The sequence below is a fragment of the Phoenix dactylifera genome, chromosome 11 (genome assembly GCF_009389715.1).
Source record: "Phoenix dactylifera cultivar Barhee BC4 chromosome 11, palm_55x_up_171113_PBpolish2nd_filt_p, whole genome shotgun sequence".
NCBI classification, from domain to species: Eukaryota; Viridiplantae; Streptophyta; class Magnoliopsida; order Arecales; family Arecaceae; genus Phoenix; species Phoenix dactylifera.
Window position 1 is genome coordinate 27,495,673 of NC_052402.1, and position 7,806 is coordinate 27,503,478.

Below are 7,806 nucleotides of genomic sequence, written 5' to 3' on the forward strand. Positions count from 1 at the left end.
GTCCATTTTCTTTTCTTTATCTCTCTCTCTTTTTGTTATTCTCAAGTAATCTACATGAAAGAGCAGAATAAAGAAATAATGAAATGTATCGTATAGAGGTATATCATGCAAACACTATTTTCATTATGCCCAAGAATTCGTAGCTTCTCACAAGTCATTCTAAATCAGAGTTTTAATCATATACTTGTGTATTTCATGGTTATGATACAGCCATAGAAATATTTTAGATTGAGCAAACCATGAAACAATTTCTAAAAGTATAAGTCAGTCAATACACATATAGACATGATATCAAAAATTAATAATTAAAAAATTTAATCATGCCATAATAGGATTTAAGTTATTGACTTTGCTCAATTAATTTGTGAGAAAGGTATCTAAAATTACCTATTCATTATATGTTCTTCAAGCCAAACTAGATTTCTTATGTGTGAACTTTTGGCTGAAGAAGATCCTCTCTCTTGTTTGCATGTGAATGTTTAGTGTATCTTACATGAAGATATCCTTCAAGTTGAAATTTCTCATTTTTTTTTCTTGAAGGAAGGTCATTAGTTTCTTTAAGATACAAAGCATTCATCCAACATATATATATTTTTTAATTAGATGACTCAATATAAGATATGACAATAGTTGCATGTTGAGTCACTTTACTCAAGAGATTGCCTAAATATTAGCAAGCACATATCACTTGAACTAAAGAGATAGAAAGATAGTTCAAGCATGTGAGGCAATAGATAGATTTATCAAGATCAAATCAATTTAGTTTAAATTCTATTTGCTTAAGATAATTATCAGTAAGATATGTTAACTAAGTTTTAATCAATTTATCTTAACCGTTTGTTTCTATCAAAATTCAGATTATGATTTATTGGTTATTAATAAAATATGATTCATTAAAATTAGATTGAAGTCTTGCACACGGTCACATAATGAGCGTACAATCTGGTCTACTAGCTGTATGATAAAATAATTATTCTATCATGCTTCAATACAGCTTTAGCACAATAGATCTACTTTTCTCATCTTTTTCGAATTCTACAAGATGGGGTCATAGATATACCTTCTTCATGCCAATCTTCTATAAGAGTTTTCTTGTGGACTAACGTTGGTCAATGAAGATCCCCTTTCCTGTTTGTCTTAATTTGGAGTTTGAGAGAAGATGTTAATTCATTCATCATATTTCAAACTCACCTTGCAATATAACTATTCATATAAATTTTCATTGGTAGAACAAAAATGATGCCATCAATGTGTGCTATGAGCAAGCAAGATATCATAGATTCTTCTTTTTGATGCATAGATTCATCACTATTACTTTCTATCAACAAGGTTACCTAAGCTTTTATATATCAAGCTTTTGATGCTTGTTTTAAATCACATATTGCTTTATCATATATGTAATGTGTAATTTTTAAATATGGTGGTTATTTAACATAGATCTACTTTTTAATGAAATAACCACATAGGAGTGAATTCTACACATTCATTTGACAGAATATAAAGCTCATGAGTCAAGCAAATGATAGTGGTGATCTTTACTTTTAATCATGCAAGAATCAAGATCTATTTCATCTTTTCTTGATTCAGTCTTTTAGTAGTTATCAATTTTTCTTCATTAAGTGCATTTCTGAAAAACTCAATTTTGTTATAATTATTAACAAGTTTTTAGATTGTTATATGTAAAAGATTAACCATATATAATTTGATCTTAGTATCTTGACAGTAAATCATTAGTCTCATAGAGAATAAGACGACTTGATATTTTTGCAACTAAAATCTTTTCATTGAATATTCTATATGCATTGCTTGATGAATGATATCCAAGGATAGACATATCTCTATCAGATTTGGCATTATTTTTCATAAGAACATATCAAGCATAACATGTACGACTGAAAAATATGAAAGATATGCAATGGTTCATTTTCCATTTTTCAGAAGATCAAAAGAAGTTTTCATCTAAAATAGATCTAATAGAAATCATATGTATGACAAGCAGTGATGATAGCTTTTTAAAAATCATTTAAGTAGATGACTATCATACACAATTGTCTTTTTCATTTCTTCAAGAATTCTATTACCCCTATTTTACTTAAGATGTCCTTGGTGCTGAAATAGTTAATTTCTGCATAAACTTTATCAGGATTTTGGTTTTCAACACTGTGCCATGATACTCTTTATCTTCACAGTTAGAAAACCTTTATCATTTGAAACACTTTTACAAGATTCAGCAAATACAGAAAATATTTTCAAGTTTATTTTCCAAGAACAAATCCAATGTAAGCTTTTGAAAACTTAGAGATGGAAACAACATCTTTAGATTTAGAAATAATTTTTTGGTTGTTTTCTTAGTTAGCATGCATAGCAAAACTTTGACCTTTAAGAAGATAATTTAAGTAAGCCAATGGCAAGGTCTTTTGAGATTAAGTATATACTAGCATGAGTTGATTTTGTATGCTAAAGATGGTTTCTTTAATCTTGGTATTCATAGTGCATATATTTAAAAACATACCAAGTACACATTATCATATCTATGATCAATAAACAATAATGCCATGGATAAAAACTCTCAATCAAGCATATAGAGAATTCATAGAATTATTCTTAATAAATTAATCATTTTGCAACTTATCCAATAGTGAGTAAAGTATACTATGAAGTGATTTGATCATATTTCCAAAAGTATTTTCTATATCACAAAATTGATCACTACTAGCAATTCATATCAAATACTAAGCAAAAATAATGATGAGATGCAAGGATTACTGATTTTTGTTAATAACTTTTCATAAGTATATTTTAAGTTTCTTTTGTTCCATGGGTATCTTGGTACACCTATGTGTACATCCTCATTTTCTCATTTTGGGTACCCAAGCTTGCTTGAGTTCTTGAGAGTTAGGACATATGGTTCCTTTTGGAACCCATATCTGTTTAATAGTAATAACTTTACCATTTGATTTAATTATACTAGAACGATAGGTAAAGTTGTTATTCCCATCCTTTTCATTTTTGAAATAACTTATCTTATTTAATGGTTTGCTTGATGAATTGATAACCTTTTTCTCTAGAGATTTATTGTTAAGTAAAGGAATCAAGCCAAGTTTTGATTTATCACAAGCAACATATTGGCTTTCAAACATCATTTTTAATCGTTCTGAACTTACGGTGAATTTGTTAATAAAAGATTTTAATTGATTAATTTCTTTACTTAAGTTTTGATTTTCTTTAATTAAGCTATGATTTTTCTGAATCAATTCTTCTGAAAATGACCTTAAACTTTTATTTTCAGAATTTAGTTTGTCTTGTATTTCAGTAATAGAATTTCTTTCTTTTGAAATTTCCAAATTTAGCTTTTTAAGATTTTTATTTTTCCTAGCTAATTTTCTACATTCACTATACAAATCATGAAAAGCATTTAAAAGTTCATCATAAGAATATTTTTCATGAAAGTCATTTGGTGTAAGATTAGATTCAGATTCTACTTTATCTTCTTGTACCATAAGACATAAGTTAGTTACCTCTTGTAGTTCATTGTTGCTCCTAACTTTCAATTCCTTGTCTGACTTTCTCTTGGTCAAGGCTTTCTTGCGCTTTACCTCTTTCTTCCTTTCTTCTTGCTTCCTCTTCTTCTTTGTCTTTAGGAAGCTGATTTGCCTCGGAGTCGACTCAGACCTTATTGGAGTCGACTCGACTAACTTGGGAGTCGACTCTGAGCTACTTGGAGTCGACTCGACTGAGGGAGATTCATCACCCTTTTCTGCAGTCTCATTGTTAGTATATAATTGAAGCATATGAGAGCTAATCTGAGATTTATCATAAATATTTTCTAAAGTATCCCAGATCTCCTTAGCAGATAAGCATGCAGAAATTTCATTAAACTTTGTTTCTTGAATAGCACAATATAATATGTTCATAGCATTAGCATTTAATTGTGCTAAGTCCTTCTCATTAATATGAGAGAGTGTGTGAAGGTCATTTATTATGATTTTCCATAGATAATAGTTTTGTGATTGAATGAAAATGCGCATGCGTATTTTCCAATGTGGGTAGTTTATACCATTAAACAGTGGAGGTGTATCAATTGATTGTCCTTCTCCTAGAAAACTATCTATTTGAGTTGTCATGATCTTTGGCTCTAGTCGGTTAAGACTACAAATAATATTTGAGCACCTGCTCTGATACCACTTGTTGCCCAGTAGATACAACCCAAGAGGGGGGGTGAATTGGGTCTTTTAAAACTTTTATGCTACTTCTAAAACTTTATGATTAACTATGCTAAGTTGTATAGATGCACAGTGAAAGTTAAACTTAGCAAGGGTTTGATGTATAGACTTCGACTTGATTAAATATGCTTACAACTAAAGAATGTGCGGATAAGAATTAAGCAAGCAATTTATCTAAGTAAGTAAGTGTGTTAGTTAGACAATAACTAGAGGCATTACAAACACAAAGGACATATAGTGGGTCGGTGCACCCCAGCACCTACATCCACTCCCCAAGACCTCTTGAGAATTTCACTATAATCCTACCGATTACAGCCGGTTGTTTTACAAGCTCACAACCCAACTTGTTGTTTTACGAGATCACAACGAACTCGGTCGGTTTTCACAGGCTCACCGACTCGAACCAACCGATTGTTTTCACGGGCTCACAATCCAACCCGGTTGGTTTTCCCAAAGGCTCACCAACCACAACCTTAATTCCGTTGGTTTTCCCTTTGGCTCACCAACAAACCTTACACCGTTGGTTTTCCCTTTGGCTCACCAACAAACCTTTAACCCCTTGATTCAATCCCTTGATTGAATCAAGTTACAAGATATTAAAACAAAGAATAAAAACAAATCAAAGCTTCTTAAACAAGCAGATATGACAGTATAAACAAATAGAGTAAAGAGAAGCCCTCAAACGAGTTTTGAAGATGGAGGAGCTCGGCTTCTTCTTTACTTGATCCTCCTCTGATTTGGCATGAAGTAGAGGATCCCCGAGGCAGCACACGGATGGAGAGGAAGCTTTCGGATTCACTTGGATGCTCTTCTTCTCTCTATTTCGTTTTGGATGGTCCTTTTGTGCTTGTGGGAGATTTTCTTTGTAATCTCTTTGAGATCTCTTTCCTAGATGATCTCTCCCACTTCCATGATTTCTCCCCTAGCTCTCTTCTTGTTTTTATAGCTTTAGATGGCGTGGAAACAAGAATATAGCCGTTAGAGACAAAAATAGAGCCGTTGGACACAGTCTGCACTTCCTGACAATATTACCGTTGGGATCGGAGTCGACTCGCGCGATCAGGAGTCGACTCGCCTGTTGCAGGAGTCGGCTCGTGCTTTACTGGAGACGACTCGGCCACTGTTCCAAATTTGAATTAAAGTGCATGCCTTGACTGGGAGTCGACTCGGCTTAACCTGGAGTCGACTCGCCAACTTCTGGAGCTGACCTGGCAATTTCGGAGTCGGCTCATCCACTGAAGTCCGTGGATCCAATTTTGAATTTTGTCCTCTCGAGTCAACTCGACTGTCCTGGGAGTCGACTCGAATCTCAGAGCCCGAACTCCCGATCCTCTGTCTTTTGGCTCGTCCAGTCTTGGAGTCGACTCGAACTTTCTTGGAGTCGACTCGGCTCTCAGTTTGCGAAACACAGCCTTCTGCCATCTTGGTGTAGCGCTGCCTTGGAGTCAACTCGAGCTGTCTGGGAGTCGACTCGAATCTCAGAGGCAGTAACTTGATTTTCTGTCTGTTGATGGTCGCGGAGTCTCGGAGTCGACTCGTGCAATGCGGGAGTCGACTCGAATCTCAGAGTCCCAAAAATGCTCTCTGACTTTTTCCTTGTGTTCCGCTGAGAGTCGACTCTTGCTTTCTTTGGAGTCGACCTACCAACCATCGGAGTCGACTCGCGTTCCACTGGAGTCGACTCGAATCTCATACCCGAAAACTGCTCTCTGACTTTTCTGCCTGTGACTCCTAGGAGTCGACTCATACTTCCCCGGAGTCGACTCGGTAAACATTGGAGTCGACTCGAATTCCTCAGGAGTCGACTCGAAGACTATTCTTTTGAATTTTTTTCTTTGATTTTACTCCTCCAATTTGAATCCTTTGAACTTTAAGCTTGGGCCAATAAATTGTAGCTTTCTTCCAACTTGAGAGCTTTGGAGGCCTTCTTGTGTTCTCCCAACTTGCTATGTTCCTTGCAAAATAAATATCTTTCTCCTTGCAACATAAACATTAGTATCTATACTTCAAGGTTTTGTGATCATCAAAATCAATCTATGAATCAATCTTTGGGTCATCAAAAATCCTTTTATTTGAACATAGTATACATGAGTAAATCAAGTGGTGTTGGATATACATTGGTTTATAGATATTTGCTCCAGTGTGCTACCAAGATTCTCTAAATGAAACATCATCAAATTAGGAAAAAAATTATAAATTTAAAAATGATTCATCGCCATATGCTAAATAAAACATCTACAACCTACAAGTTTATAATCCATTTCGAGACTTTAGAATTAAAGACCAAGGATACAAGATATAGGTTTAGGAGAGAAGAAGATCGAGAGAGGGAAAGTAGAGTCAGTTGCTGGAAACAAACTAGGTTGTCGGTGGCCCGGTCAGATTGAGCCCACTCAGTTGCAACTTGAAACCAATCAGTTTGTTTAGAGCTCAGCCTAAGCCTGGCCCAAGTCCCAGCGAAGATTATTCAGAACTATAGGTAATTTCTCCCTCCCAATCGGGTTCGGTTGGAACCCCTTAAATTTTATCCCAATCAAAATATTCCGGCTTCCTGGGTTTCTCAAATAGTCAACATTTAGGGCCTGAAAACGACCAGGGTTTTCGATATCAATTCCATATAATTCACTGCATAATGTTTTAGTCTAATTCGAAGTGTTCAAATTGACATTGTAATTATTATATTACATCATAGATTGTTCTATTGACACTATGGTTATTTAATATAAGTAATGAAATTGATGAAGTTTTTTTAAGTATTATAGCTAATAATTCAATATTGATTGTTACATAATTATATAATAATTAAATAGATCTTACTACTCAAAGATCACCGAGGAGTTGAACGTTAAACTAGAGGAACAACAGCTAGGCTCGAGTGAAATCTTCCAAAGTTTTTTTGAACTATCATATCATCCCTTGGCATGCCTTGTGCTTCTAACTTGCAAGTATGTACAACAAAGATTTTCCATGTTTTTTCCTCCTTTGTCTTGTGTGTGTGGGATTGGTTTAACTCACATAAGCAGAAAATGATTCACTAACATTCACCATGACCTTCTATACACTACTATGCAATAATGAATTATAAGTTCTCTATTTATAATGACCGCTTAAGCTGTACAGGCTTAACGTGAAAATAGGAGCAGTACCAAATTGCTTTCTTTGTTAAGGTCTACTTTCAGGAAGATCATGATAGTTGGGGTCCTCAGTTGCTGTTCTTGTTGCACCAAGTTGGACTAAGCTCAGCTATCCTTTTCTATGAGTTCATTTTTCTCCAGTGAAAAGCATTGATTGTACCATAAAGTTTAATCTCTTCTTTCACAGTACAATCATTATTCTATTCATTAGATAAGAATATTACAGGTTCTACCCACTAATTTGATGATGTTACTAATGTAGATTGAGGAATGTTCCTCTAAGCCAATGGGTAGCTATATTGATGGTATGATTCTTCTGATGCTTATTATTTTCTTGTTGGTGTACATGTAATTTGTTGTTAGCAGAATATGGTGGAATAGTGTAGCTGGATCTTCTTATTTCTCCTTTGAGGAAGAATAAAACTATGTAATCTTCTATAAGAATTTAT